The sequence below is a fragment of the Homalodisca vitripennis genome, chromosome 8 (genome assembly GCF_021130785.1).
Source record: "Homalodisca vitripennis isolate AUS2020 chromosome 8, UT_GWSS_2.1, whole genome shotgun sequence".
In the NCBI taxonomy this organism is placed as follows: domain Eukaryota; kingdom Metazoa; phylum Arthropoda; class Insecta; order Hemiptera; family Cicadellidae; genus Homalodisca; species Homalodisca vitripennis.
In genome coordinates this window covers 99662140-99677318 of record NC_060214.1, presented here as the reverse complement: position 1 = coordinate 99677318, position 15179 = coordinate 99662140, and positions in this window count along the sequence as shown.

The window sequence follows — 15179 nt, the reverse complement described above, 5'->3', positions numbered from 1 at the left end:
CCACAAACGATTTCATTACAATATATTTGAAATACTAATACTAGGAATAATAACAGGTACCCAGAGCTTTGCACGCAAGTTTTAGCCAAATAACTGGGATATCAATTGCATTTTAGAATTACATACCAAACATTCCTGTGATAAATTTAGTGACTACAAAATATTCTGATTTATTAATGAATTTTTGAATTACTGTAAGTTTAAGAAGCAGTGTTTTGAGGATCTGAAGTTGGAATGTTGAACTACTTATAAATCTAACAGAAGTAATAATTATTATTTCAGTTAATCGATTCATTATAATTTGTGACGTTGAGTACCCAAAATAATTTAGATGGTTTGAATTCTCCTTAATGACTATTTTCCGCACACTGCGTCAAAAGCTATTCTGCCCATATAAATAAATAGCATTTTTAATGGCCTTTATACAAAGTAGAGAAACGTATTTCCATGTCTGATTCTGATATCTAAGCAACATAAATGCCAAATTTGATCTAAATCCTCTTACTATATGTTGTATAATTAATTAAACATAAAAAAATTCCAAACATACAAATGGATTAATCCAACATCGATATGTCGTCCTGCAGAAACTTTCGAATTTATGATTTTTGATAGGATTTCAATAAATTTCAAAGAAGAAGAGGTTTTATGAAATAATGTGATAATATTGTAACTACAGCAGAACAGTTTTCAATTAATACTAGAAAAACCAATATGGATCAAATGAACTACGATGTACTTATCTATCATAAGTAACAACACTATTACATAATAAGTTCCACATTTATAAAAGTGGGTTGCTGTTGTTAAAAACAATTTAACACATTCTATTGATGGTTTTCGTTCTTTTTAAAAGACTGACGACAGATATTTAGCAGTTTTGGAAAGAGTTTCTATTTTGCATTATACAAAATTTGCTTGCGAAATGCAAAATCTTTTGTAAAAATACTCTGTTTTTGTCTTTTTTAAATTATTTTGAAGAATCATGACAAACTAATTTAATTTTTCACTTTGAATTTTTTTTAATAGTATTAAAATTACTACAATCTGATATTTGATACGGTGATAATATAAAATAGTACCAGTCACTAATGCTTTTTGGAACTAACCGATAGGTAAGGTTTCCTAAATAACCACTCAAAACGTACCTGAAAAGTGTTGTTTGGAATTACATGTGCTCTATGCTCTGGTACATTAGATTCAAATATATTCAGTTACAATAATCCATGAGATAAATCAAAGAATATGTACACTAAATCCCTTAAAACTCAATAGAAAGAAAGCTAGTTAGCCTTTTGGTACTCGAACACTGTTACAGCTTGAATGTTAAGATCAGTGCAACATTTAATATAAATTTTCCTTTTTTAAATATTAAATGGCTTTCTAGTGATATAGTATTCAAATATTACTCTTTGACAAAAATATTAGTATTAATTTTATACCCACACACGCGCGCGCGCAAACACACACACACACATTAACAAACATACAAAATACATTTCACACGTATACAAAGTATGAGGATAATAATATAATCCTACGTTTAATTTTTATAACAAATTTAAATACTGTTTTATTTTACATATATCATTGACGGAAAACACTTAAAGAATCCAAATCGTAGTCTAAAGATTGTTTTTAATGAAACATAAATATTTAATTACGAACGCCGCAAATACATAAGATTCATTTTATATGCGTTCTCAAAAGCTTTCACTTTTATGTCTTAACTTGGTTTTACATAAATGTAAATAAGTGATACATAAGACGGAGCAATTTTTACCCACTAAGTCAGGGTTGAAAATGCAATTTTATATTATATATTAAATTCTGCTTGCACCTTTCTATTCTCGGAAATTCTCCAAGTACCTCGTACATAAATGAAAATTAATTAATTTTAATAAATTTAGAGCTAATTTGAAATTGCTTTGGCTGTAAAAACTAAATACAAAAGGACTTATTGTTCAATTACACAGATTGTTTCACAGGTAACGGGGAGTTACATTTGAGAATGGCTAGGACATAATTAGTTTCATTTTGTTTTTAGGGTTCTTAAATTCTTAAAATGTTACATAAAAAACTAAGATCAGGTCAAATAAAGACTCTTAATTTCATATTTATGACTTTTATGACAAAATTAAATTTGTTGAAACTGGAATTGCTATAAAGAACTCCAGCTTTTGAACTCAATGAGCTAGCTACAGTTCTATTTTAGCAACCTTTCTCCATGGATGATTACCACAGGCTATATTTAGAAAGAAATAAGCTATAAAGTTAAAACCTTATATGAGATATAACTTTAGCAATGACAAGAATGCATTCACTTATGTTGCAATAAATGAATTACTGTGATTGACTTTTCAAGATTTTAAAAATTAGAGTGAAGGTATAAAATAGAGGCAAGCTATGATTTGAAATTATAGATTAAATTTTCAATTGAACACAAAAAATACCGAACTTGATGATAATTCTTTATTCAAGGGACACTTTTTCTGAGCTTCAGCGTAGTCTCATTTTTAGGGGATTTATTAGGGACTAATTAAGCAATTGAATTAACATAAAATTTCAGTTTTTCATATGCTAGTCCGTGTGTCTCTCTGTGGGGAAATTAATTCTTTACAATATGTCGGATCCCTCGATTCTCCGGTATACTACTTTGTAAGGGTTCAATTTTATACCCCGTTTTTTTTTTCTTAAATGAGAAAACGTTTATTTTGACAAGTAGGTGTGTCGATTTATATTTTTTCGTCGATAGTCGTCGTCGTCATTCCATTAGAAGGAGTCGATTTGAGGTTAGGGAACCTCTCTACTCGGGGCAGTGCAGTTAGCCGGAGCTCCGATGTGACCGCTGCAGCGTCTGGCGACGACTGACGAAAACGCGTCTCTGCGCATGACCGGCTGGCGGCCTACTTATACAGCCGATCCGACAAGGGACAGAGAGTTTTGCTTGCTAACGTCGTGGAGTGAAGCCAATTCGAGGAGAAGAGTTTTCGCTTGCGGACGTCGGTTTATGAAGTCTGAAGTCGAGTTGAGGAATACGAGAGCCCTGTACGAGAGAATACGCAGTCGGCATATATCGTCTTTTGGTGAGTCACCCCGAATTGTAATCATTAAGGGAATTTAAAAACAGTACGAATATTGAATGTTGAATATAAAAACTAGTGCTGATTCGTTAACTTTGAATTCTACGGAATCTTTGAAAAATTGATAATTCGGTGCGTAGGATAGGTTAACAGCAGCTTATAGGTTATCCCGTTTGGTGACAGTAGTGTATCTATCAAATATAGGTTCTATTACCTTTCACTACCTGTCCTAGTTTGCAAACGTGTATTTTGCATCCTATAAGCCGCGTAGGCTTGTTATCCTATTCCTAAAATTAATAATTCGGTGCGTAGGATAGGTTAACAGCAGCTTATAGGTTATCTCGTTTAGTGACAGTAGTGTATCTATCAAATATAGGTTCTATTACCTTTCACTACCTGTCCTAGTTTGCAAACGTGTATTTTGCATCCTATAAGCCGCGTAGGCTTGTTATCCTATTCCTAAAATTGATAATTCGGTGCGTAGGATAGGTTAACAGCAGCTTATAGGTTATCCCGTTTGGTGACAGTAGTGTATCTATCAAATATAGGTTCTATTACCTTTCACTACCTGTCCTAGTTTGCAAACGTGTATTTTGCATCCTATAAGCCGCGTAGGCTTGTTATCCTATCCCTAAAATTGATAATTCGGTGCGTAGGATAGGTTAACAGCAGCTTATAGGTTATCCCGTTTGGTGACAGTAGTGTATCTATCAAATATAGGTTCTATTACCTTTCACTACCTGTCCTAGTTTGCAAACGTGTATTTTGCATCCTATAAGCCGCGTAGGCTTGTTATCCTATTCCTAAAATTAATAATTCGGTGCGTAGGATAGGTTAACAGCAGCTTATAGGTTATCTCGTTTAGTGACAGTAGTGTATCTATCAAATATAGGTTCTATTACCTTTCACTACCTGTCCTAGTTTGCAAACGTGTATTTTGCATCCTATAAGCCGCGTAGGCTTGTTATCCTATTCCTAAAATTGATAATTCGGTGCGTAGGATAGGTTAACAGCAGCTTATAGGTTATCCCGTTTGGTGACAGTAGTGTATCTATCAAATATAGGTTCTATTACCTTTCACTACCTGTCCTAGTTTGCAAACGTGTATTTTGCATCCTATAAGCCGCGTAGGCTTGTTATCCTATCCCTAAAATTGATAATTCGGTGCGTAGGATAGGTTAACAGCAGCTTATAGGTTATCCCGTTTGGTGACAGTAGTGTATCTATCAAATATAGGTTCTATTACCTTTCACTACCTGTCCTAGTTTGCAAACGTGTATTTTGCATCCTATAAGCCGCGTAGGCTTGTTATCCTATTCCTAAAATTAATAATTCGGTGCGTAGGATAGGTTAACAGCAGCTTATAGGTTATCTCGTTTGGTGACAGTAGTGTATCTATCAAATATAGGTTCTATTACGTTTCACTGCCTGTCCTAGTCTGCAAACGTGTATTTTGCATCCTATAAGCCGTGTAGGCTTGTTATCCTATTCCTAAAATTAATAATTCGGTGCGTAGGATAGGGTAACAGCAGCTTATAGGTTATCTCGTTTGGTGACAGTAGTGTATCTATCAAATATAGGTTCTATTACCTTTCACTACCTGTCCTAGTTTGCAAACGTGTATTTTGCAACCTATAAGCCGCGTAGGCTTGTTATCCTATTCCTAAAATTAATAATTCGGTGCGTAGGATAGGTTAACAGCAGCTTATAGGTTATTGCGGTTAGCGCCAGTAGCGTATCTATTCATTATAGGTTACACTACCCTTCACTACCTATCCTAGTTTGCAAACGCGTATTTTGCATCCTATAAGCTGCGTAGGTTTGTGATCCTATTCCTAAAATTGTTAATTCGGTGCGTAGGATAGGTTAAGACCAGCTTATAGGCTATCTCGTCTAGTGACAGTAGAATATCTATTAAATATAGGTTCTATTACCTTTCACTACCTGTCCTAGTTTGCAAACGCATATTTTGCATCCTATAAGCTGTATAGGTTTGTTATCCTATTCTTAAAAGTTAATAGTTTGGTGCATAAGATAAGTTAGGTGTATGTACTTGGTCAATCTACTAGATATAGCATATATAAACCTTTCTATAGCTCATGATAATATATTTTGCTTACTTTAAGTCGTGTAGGCCTAATAGCCTAAGCTCAAAGTTATTGATCAACGCCAGGATAGGCTGGGAACTTAATTTAGGCTATCTAGGTAACAGCCTTGTTTACAGATATATTATTCATTGGCTTAATAAACCTCTGAATTCTCAGCCCGGTTTCTAAATAATATTTGTTTGGTGCCCTGTAAATCGCATAAGCTTTACTTCCTACTTCGAAGAGTATGTTTCAAAGTGAATGTTAGGTTGTAGGCTATAACAAACTTTTAATGCTTGTTAATATTAGCATATTTGATACTATGGGCTTAAAGAGGAAAATAGTACACACGAAATACCTGTATTATTGCTGAACAAGGATACTTGTATTAAATAACCTAAATATATTTGCTTGAAGGGATTTAGCTGCTTCACAGGAGAGAGATATAACACAAGACTTCCCTTAGACATTTTGCTTCCAGCTTAACTTATAATCTTATACGTTAACGTTAGTATTGTTAGTATAGAGAAGGAATCTGTTGGTTTAATATATTTAATATTTTATTTTGATACTATAAAGTCAAAACATAACCTCAGCTTAACACAGCACAACAACACACTGAAGGAAGAAGAAACGAGCAGACGATACTGAGACCGGTTTGAGCCAACGGCTGTGGAATAAAGATCTCGCGGACCACCGATATTAAAAATCTGTTTTTCTCACGCACAAATAATTGTCAAATAGTCGTCGTTACAATAGGATTTATTTCTAAACGTCGCATTCTAGAACGGGGCATTGACAGCTCTAATCAACATTTATCCACGTAAAATCTCGAAACATAGAACAGGAAACTGTGATGATATCGTTCTATTGAAGAGTGCGAATAACTGAATTCGCTCTGAACGAGTCTGAGATTTTCTGTTCACTCACGTTTAACCTTGTGTATCATATCGATCTCTACCAGCGTACGGTGAGGGCGCGGGTAAGATAGAAATAGCTACAAGTCGATATCACAACCCTGGAATAGAACCCAGCACGACTGCAACTATCAGGGCAGACGATATAAAAAGCGATTTCACCGAAACACCTCACATAAAATTGCTGATGAGTATGAAACTTGTCTACGAGAAAAACTTAATTATCGCCCTCCACCGGGTCCTGCTCAAGCGCTAGTTCCGGAAACAGCATTTCAAAGCAAAGGTAGATCTCAGCAACTGAAAGAAAGTTTTCAAGCATATGCCGTGTCTAGGACTGCACATCCCAGAACGGAAACTCAGGATAAACTTGAAACTGCGCAAACCAGGCCATCCGACAGCGGGCACCGGAAAGTATCTTTCAATGAACCGTCCACCGATCAGAGAGCCACTACACACATGCAAACTTGTGGCGACCAAAATAACCCGTCGAAGCCTAATAGTATACGAGGGATAGTATGTTGGAACTGCGAAATACCAGGCCATCTCTATAGAAATTGTAGAAAACCAAGGAATTCGAAATGTTTCAACTGTAAGAAGCCAGGAGTTAAAACGACATCATGTGATTGTAGGCAATCGGGAAACGAAGCGAGGACTTCGGGAGTTGGGGGTCACCGGAGTCCAAACCGAAGTCAAAACTGACTACCCCAAAAGAATGGAATGAATGGCTCGACAAAATTAAAAATTTTTGTGGCATGAACAATCGAATCGATATTGATGACCCAAGACCGTACACGAACGTGGAGATTTACGGAAGAAACTTCAAAGCGTTGATTGATACCGGTGCAGTGGCGTCACTCATTAATGAAGAGGTAGCCGATTTCCTGGGGAAAGTAGGCGTTCTACCTGCGAGGAAACAATTCAAAATCTCACTAGCCGACAATACTCAAGTGTCCGTCTCGAGCATATATCGCTTTAAATGCAGAATCACCGATCACGAGCTGGACGTAGCAACTGCGTATTTGCCGTCGCTGACTGCCCCGATCATCCTGGGCATGGACCTGATCCGACCATTAAATTTGGTATCAGTTAACTGCGGCGGAGATCTATATGACAGTCGTGTGACCGACGTCAGCTGTATGAATAGCGACAGAGTACCAGAGGAGGTTAGTTCACTAGATGACGAAGAGAGACACATATTGAACGAATTTTTACAGGAAGAGCTTCCTAAATTCGAGTCCTGCTCGGGAAAAAACAACTTTGGTGGAGCATCGAATCAAACTCAGCAAGAACGAACCGATAAAACAACGATACTATCCTAGAAATCCGGCGATGCAACAGATCATTAACGAGGAAGTTGATAAGATGTTACAAGATGGAGTTATAGAACCATCGTCGAGCCCGTGGAGTTCTCCGATAGTGCTCGTGAAGAAACCCAGTGGGAAATATCGTTTCTGCATAGATTTTAGAAAATTAAATGGCGTCAGCGAGAAAGACGCGTACCCGTTGCCCCAAATAAATTCGATTTTGGAGAAATTGAGAGAAGCCTCCTTCATCTCTACCATCGATTTGAAACAAGGATATTGGCAGGTACCCCTTTCGCAAGAAAGCAAACCTCTCACTGCTTTCACCGTACCTGGCAAGGGCCTGTACCATTTTCGGGTAATGCCGTTTGGATTGCATTCTGCTGGAGCAACGTTCCAACGATTACTAGACCAAATTATAGGTCCCGAGCTAGAGCCAAAAGCATTTGCTTATTTAGATGACCTAATTATTGTCAGTAAGACGTTTGAAGAACACTTAACGCTCCTCAAGGATGTCTTCAATAGGCTACGAGGCGCTGGTCTGAAACCAAATGCAGAGAAATGTCAATTCTGCAAACGAGAATTAAAATATTTAGGCCACGTTGTAAATAAAGACGGAATTCATACAGACCCAGAAAAGGTACGAGCCATCCGAGAGTTCCCCACTCCTACTTCAGTTCGCTCTTTGAGAAGCTTCCTAGGACTCGCTTCTTGGTATAGAAGATTTGTGGAGAATTTCGCCAAATCAACTAGACCTCTAACCAAACTTTTAAAGAAAAGTGAAAAGTGGGATTGGACGGACGAACGACAGAGTGCGTTTCTCGAGCTTAAAGATAAGCTTTCAGATACACCAATACTAGCGTGTCCCGATTTTCAACAAACGTTTTGGCTAGAAGTAGATGCTTCGAATGATGGACTGGGTGCAGCATTGACTCAGAAAATCGATAAGAGAGAACGCGTTATAGCATTTGCTAGCCGATTGTTGACCGACGGTGAGAAAAAGTTCACCGTTACCGAAAAGGAATGTTTGGCGTTAGTATGGGCGGTAAAGAAATTTAGGCCATATCTGGAGGGGTACAAATTTATCGCCGTTACCGATCATCAGGCTCTCAAATGGCTGATGAATATTCAGCAGCCGACGGGACGACTAGCTCGGTGGGTGCTAGAACTTCAGCAGAACGATTTTGAGATTCATTACCGGAAGGGTACACTAAACAGAGTGGCAGATGCTCTGTCTCGCTACCCCGTAGAAGGTGCAAACAGCGCTCAGTTATGCTCTAGCGCAGAAGTTTTGGAAAAGGAATCGGACTTAAAGCGAGATTGGTACCACAAGATGTTCGCTAGAGTTACCTCCAAGCCCGACACGTGCCGAAATTTAAGGATTTCCGGAGGAAACCTTATGAAGTATAAGCCCCGAGGAAGGGCGAATAGGTTCGACGACTCTCTAAATTGGAAACTGTGTGTGCCAAAAGACAAGCGAGAAGCTGTGTTGAATGAAAATCACGATCGCGAAACGGCCGGCCATCTCGGAATAAGAAAAACGGCAAAGCGAGTCCAAGAGAGGTATTATTGGCCGGGATTGCTCACGGATGTGAAGAATTATGTTAGAAGATGTCAGTCTTGTCAGGCGCACAAGGTTGAACAACGGAAACCAGCAGGAAAGATGTACTTTCGGAGACCAACTGGTCCATGGTATAAGGTCACAGCCGATATAATAGGACCCTTGCCACGTTCACGAAGAGGTGCGAGGTTTATCCTAGTCGTACAGGATATCTTCACGAAATGGGTAGAACTGTGTTCGTTAAAATCAGTGACCGCGACGAATGTGGTGAACGCATTTCAAAATTTGGTGCTTTTTCGATACGGCGCACCAGAGGTCACCATCACTGATAATGGATCGCAGTTTACGGCCAAGCTATGGCGTAATTTACTGGAGAGTTGGGGAATCGAACATCAACTGACAGCACCCTACACGCCTCAAGAGAATCCGGTGGAGCGGGCGAATCGAGTCCTAAAGACGATGATCGCACAGTACGTCAAAGAAGATCAACGGCTTTGGGACATACACTTGAACGAATTCAGGTACGCCATGTACACCGCCGTACATGATTCTACGGGATTTACTCCAGCTTTATTAAATTTTGGACGGGAATTGCGGTTACCGAATGCAATCCATGGCCCCCTAAAGGTACAGATCGGGCAAAATGACTCCGAGTCTCATGTGACAGATACGAACCGGAAAAGATTAGAAGCTTTCGCGAAACTGTACAAGCAATGCCATTCGAATTTAGAAAGAGCGAGTCGATCTCAAGCAAAATATTACAACCTAAGGCGGAGAGAGGAAAATTTCCGGGTTGGGGAGTTGGTGTGGCTGAAACAACACCATCTCTCGTCGGCGATTGACTCTTTCGCCTCGAAGCTAGCGGCAAAATACGACGGGCCTTATAAAATTGTAGAAAGGTTCGGATCAAACATCTATAGCCTCTGTGGTCGAAAAAAGAATGTGCTACGAGCTCACGTCAAAGACTTAAAAAAGTATGTCGACTAAGGGAACACGTCTATCTGGCTGAATAAGCCGGATGTTGCAGCTCCTACTGGGTAAGTAGTAGGCTGTAACTTCGCACGTTATAGATAAGGATGTCTAGTTTAGTTTTGTGATTCCTGCATGTGTTGAACTCTTGCTTTGGGTTGCAGGTTGCACGCTAACTGCACTATCCCCTGCTATTTGCATTTGTAGTTTTTGTGTGCTTGAGTGGTTACCTTGTGGCTTTGCACGGTAGTCTAGAGCTTGGCTTGTGTGTCTGGGTTTTTGTTCCACAGTTTGACAGATAAGGAAGATGGCACGAGTCGTAAGGAAACAGGTCCGTTTGCTGCCATGCGATTCAGAGCGGCTTTTTCCTGGACAGCTGCTAAACGGCGAGGTTATTTCGGCGTATCTGCGGCTTCTGGAGAGACGGAATGCTATGGATCATAACCTGCCAAATGTCCTCGCACTGGACTCCTACTTCTTCACGGTGCTGAAGAGATCCGGCCACGAGCGAGCGCGAGGTCACCATCGCGACCAGGACTTGTGGGATTATGAGAAAATCCTCGTCCCCGTACATGAGGAGTTGGCGGACGTCGGCCACTGGTGGCTTCTCGTAGTAGAGCCACGGAAGGAAACCATCAGCGCATACGACTCCCTAAAAGGAAGAAACCACAAGCCGGCGATGGATCTTCTGCGCGAATACCTGAAGAAGGAGGAGATGAGGGCCAAGACCGAGGCCCGGAGTTGGTGCCTCTACGGTGAGCGGAGTTGTCCTTCACAGGACAACCTTGTGGACTGCGGGGTTTTCCTCTGCGCTATCGCCGGAGCCATCTGCGGGGGACGGGAGGCTAAGGAATTGCGAGTAGATGGCCGAGAGTTCAGGCGGCAGATGGCGAAAGAACTTCGGGAGGATTCGGTGACCGAGAACAAGAGCAGCCAGCCGGAATTGTTTCCGGGGGAGGAACCGGACTGGTCTTTCGAAGATCTGGCCAAAGAGTTAGACCAGCTAACTGACCCAACGAAGTGGTCACTTATTCTTCCGGCCGAGGACGAAACACCAGAAGAGATCGGTGTCCTGCAGGAGGAGGTGGACGCGATAAACCCACCGGAAGGTGCCGCGGGAACGTCCTCGGGACACATGGAGGTTGACAAGTGTATGGCTCCCAAACCCACACTACTAGAGCTGGCCAGACTGTCACCTATGGACGAGGGTGACGTCCTCTCTTTGTCGCCCGGGTGGAGCATGGGCAGCTCGATTGAAGTGATCCCGGACCCCGAGGAAGAGGAATTCCTTCGAGTAGCCCCGTCGGTGAAATCCCAGCCAGAGGAGACGGCAACGCAGGAAAGGATGGGCGACCCTCCAGAGCGTCCTCACGGCACCAAACCAAAGAGGACCCGTGGCAAACGCCGTACCATGAAGGTCCAGATACCGGGGACGAACGAGTGGAAGAGGATAAATGTCCGGAAATTGGGCCTTCCAGTCTTCCCAAAGAAAAAATAATGGAAAGAGAGGGCAGCTTAAGAAGAATTTTTATTTTGTTTTCTCCTACGGGGCGTAGGGGAATTTATTAATTCGAGGACGAAGTGTACACTTTTAGTTTACCTTATTTCTTTTATGTTGAGTTTTTGTGAAAAGTAAGTTTATTTTGATTTGTTAATCCGACTTCAGAGTCTTTTTTTTAGTTTTTATTTTCTCCACGAAGTAAGTGGGGGGTGTAAGGGTTCAATTTTATACCCCGTTTTTTTTTTCTTAAATGAGAAAACGTTTATTTTGACAAGTAGGTGTGTCGATTTATTTTTTTTCGTCGATAGTCGTCGTCGTCATTCCATTAGAAGGAGTCGATTTGAGGTTAGGGAACCTCTCTACTCGGGGCAGTGCAGTTAGCCGGAGCTCCGATGTGACCGCTGCAGCGTCTGGCGACGACTGACGAAAACGCGTCTCTGCGCATGACCGGCTGGCGGCCTACTTATACAGCCGATCCGACAAGGGACAGAGAGTTTTGCTTGCTAACGTCGTAGAGTGAAGCCAATTCGAGGAGAAGAGTTTTCGCTTGCGGACGTCGGTTTATGAAGTCTGAAGTCGAGTCGAGGAATACGAGAGCCCTGTACGAGAGAATACGCAGTCGGCATATATCGTCTTTTGGTGAGTCACCCCGAATTGTAATCATTAAGGGAATTTAAAAACAGTACGAATATTGAATGTTGAATATAAAAACTAGTGCTGATTCGTTAACTTTGAATTCTACGGAATCTTTGAAAAATTGATAATTCGGTGCGTAGGATAGGTTAACAGCAGCTTATAGGTTATCCCGTTTGGTGACAGTAGTGTATCTATCAAATATAGGTTCTATTACCTTTCACTACCTGTCCTAGTTTGCAAACGTGTATTTTGCATCCTATAAGCCGCGTAGGCTTGTTATCCTATTCCTAAAATTAATAATTCGGTGCGTAGGATAGGTTAACAGCAGCTTATAGGTTATCTCGTTTGTTGACAGTAGTGTATCTATCAAATATAGGTTCTATTACCTTTCACTATCCGTCCTAGTTTGCAAACGTGTATTTTGCATCCTATAAGCCGCGTAGGCTTGTTATCCTATTCCTAAAATTGATAATTCGGTGCGTAGGATAGGTTAACAGCAGCTTATAGGTTATCCCGTTTGGTGACAGTAGTGTATCTATCAAATATAGGTTCTATTACCTTTCACTACCTGTCCTAGTTTGCAAACGTGTATTTTGCATCCTATAAGCCGCGTAGGCTTGTTATCCTATCCCTAAAATTGATAATTCGGTGCGTAGGATAGGTTAACAGCAGCTTATAGGTTATCCCGTTTGGTGACAGTAGTGTATCTATCAAATATAGGTTCTATTACCTTTCACTACCTGTCCTAGTTTGCAAACGTGTATTTTGCATCCTATAAGCCGCGTAGGCTTGTTATCCTATTCCTAAAATTAATAATTCGGTGCGTAGGATAGGTTAACAGCAGCTTATAGGTTATCTCGTTTGGTGACAGTAGTGTATCTATCAAATATAGGTTCTATTACGTTTCACTGCCTGTCCTAGTCTGCAAACGTGTATTTTGCATCCTATAAGCCGTGTAGGCTTGTTATCCTATTCCTAAAATTAATAATTCGGTGCGTAGGATAGGTTAACAGCAGCTTATAGGTTATCTCGTTTGGTGACAGTAGTGTATCTATCAAATATAGGTTCTATTACCTTTCACTACCTGTCCTAGTTTGCAAACGTGTATTTTGCATCCTATAAGCCGCGTAGGCTTGTTATCCTATTCCTAAAATTAATACTTTAGTGCGTAGGATAGGTTAACAGCAGCTTATAGGTTATTGCGGTTAGCGCCAGTAGCGTATCTATTCATTATAGGTTACACTACCCTTCACTACCTATCCTAGTTTGCAAACGCGTATTTTGCATCCTATAAGCCGCGTAGGTTTGTGATCCTATTCCTAAAATTGTTAATTCGGTGCGTAGGATAGGTTAAGACCAGCTTATAGGCTATCTCGTCTAGTGACAGTAGAATATCTATTAAATATAGGTTCTATTACCTTTCACTACCTGTCCTAGTTTGCAAACGCATATTTTGCATCCTATAAGCTGTATAGGTTTGTTATCCTATTCTTAAAAGTTAATAGTTTGGTGCATAAGATAAGTTAGGTGTATGTACTTGGTCAATCTACTAGATATAGCATATATAAACCTTTCTATAGCTCATGATAATATATTTTGCTTACTTTAAGTCGTGTAGGCCTAATAGCCTAAGCTCAAAGTTATTGATCAACGCCAGGATAGGCTGGGAACTTAATTTAGGCTATCTAGGTAACAGCCTTGTTTACAGATATATTATTCATTGGCTTAATAAACCTCTGAATTCTCAGCCCGGTTTCTAAATAATATTTGTTTGGTGCCCTGTAAATCGCATAAGCTTTACTTCCTACTTCGAAGAGTATGTTTCAAAGTGAATGTTAGGTTGTAGGCTATAACAAACTTTTAATGCTTGTTAATATTAGCATATTTGATACTAAGGGCTTAAAGAGGAAAATAGCACACACGAAATATCTGTATTATTGCTGAACAAGGATACTTGTATTAAATAACCTAAATATATTTGCTTGAAGGGATTTAGCTGCTTCACAGGAGAGAGATATAACACAAGACTTCCCTTAGACATTTTGCTTCCAGCTTAACTTATAATCTTATACGTTAACGTTAGTATTGTTAGTATAGAGAAGGAATCTGTTGGTTTAATATATTTAATATTTTATTTTGATACTATAAAGTCAAAACATAACCTCAGCTTAACACAGCACAACAACACACTGAAGGAAGAAGAAACGAGCAGACGATACTGAGACCGGTTTGAGCCAACGGCTGTGGAATAAAGATCTCGCGGACCACCGATATTAAAAAATCTGTTTTTCTCACGCACAATTAATTGTCAAATAGTCGTCGTTACAATAGGATTTATTTCTAAACGTCGCATTCTAGAACGGGGCATTGACAGCTCTAATCAACATTTATCCACGTGAAATCGCGAAACATAGAACAGAAAACTGTGATGATATCGTTCTATTGAAGAGTGCGAATAACTGAATTCGCTCTGAACGAGTCTGAGATTTTCTGTTCACTCACGTTTAACCTTGTGTATCATATCGATCTCTACCAGCGTACGGTGAGGGCGCGGGTAAGATAGAAATAGCTATAAGTCGATATCACAACCCTGGAATAGAACCCAGCACGACTGCAACTATCAGGGCAGACGATATAAAAAGCGATTTCACCGAAACACCTCACAACTTTATACGTTTAATACAACAATAAAACAGACCACAGGCAAATCAGTATAAGCACGATAAGACTAAAATGGTGGCGAACTTTCTGTTTTACTAATATAAATACAAAGGCAATGGATAAGCTGGAAATTTTTAAAATATATTTGCTGAATGTATGTACATACATACATTCATATATAAATATATATTTGAAACATTGCATGCATAATATTATGGTGAGCGTTAGCGAATAATTTTACATTGGTCTTATTGGTAAACATGGTAGCAACCAGAAAATACATTGCAGAATAAATATATGTTCTATCATATTTATTACAACATATGAAATTTCAGCAAAGACATACTAATATATATAGCCTAACCTGCAGCAAGAAGTTCAAAAATATTTAAAATTATGACTCAGTTTTTATGAAAATTTATTAGTGCATAAACATAAATTAGTTAATTAATGGCGTGGGCTA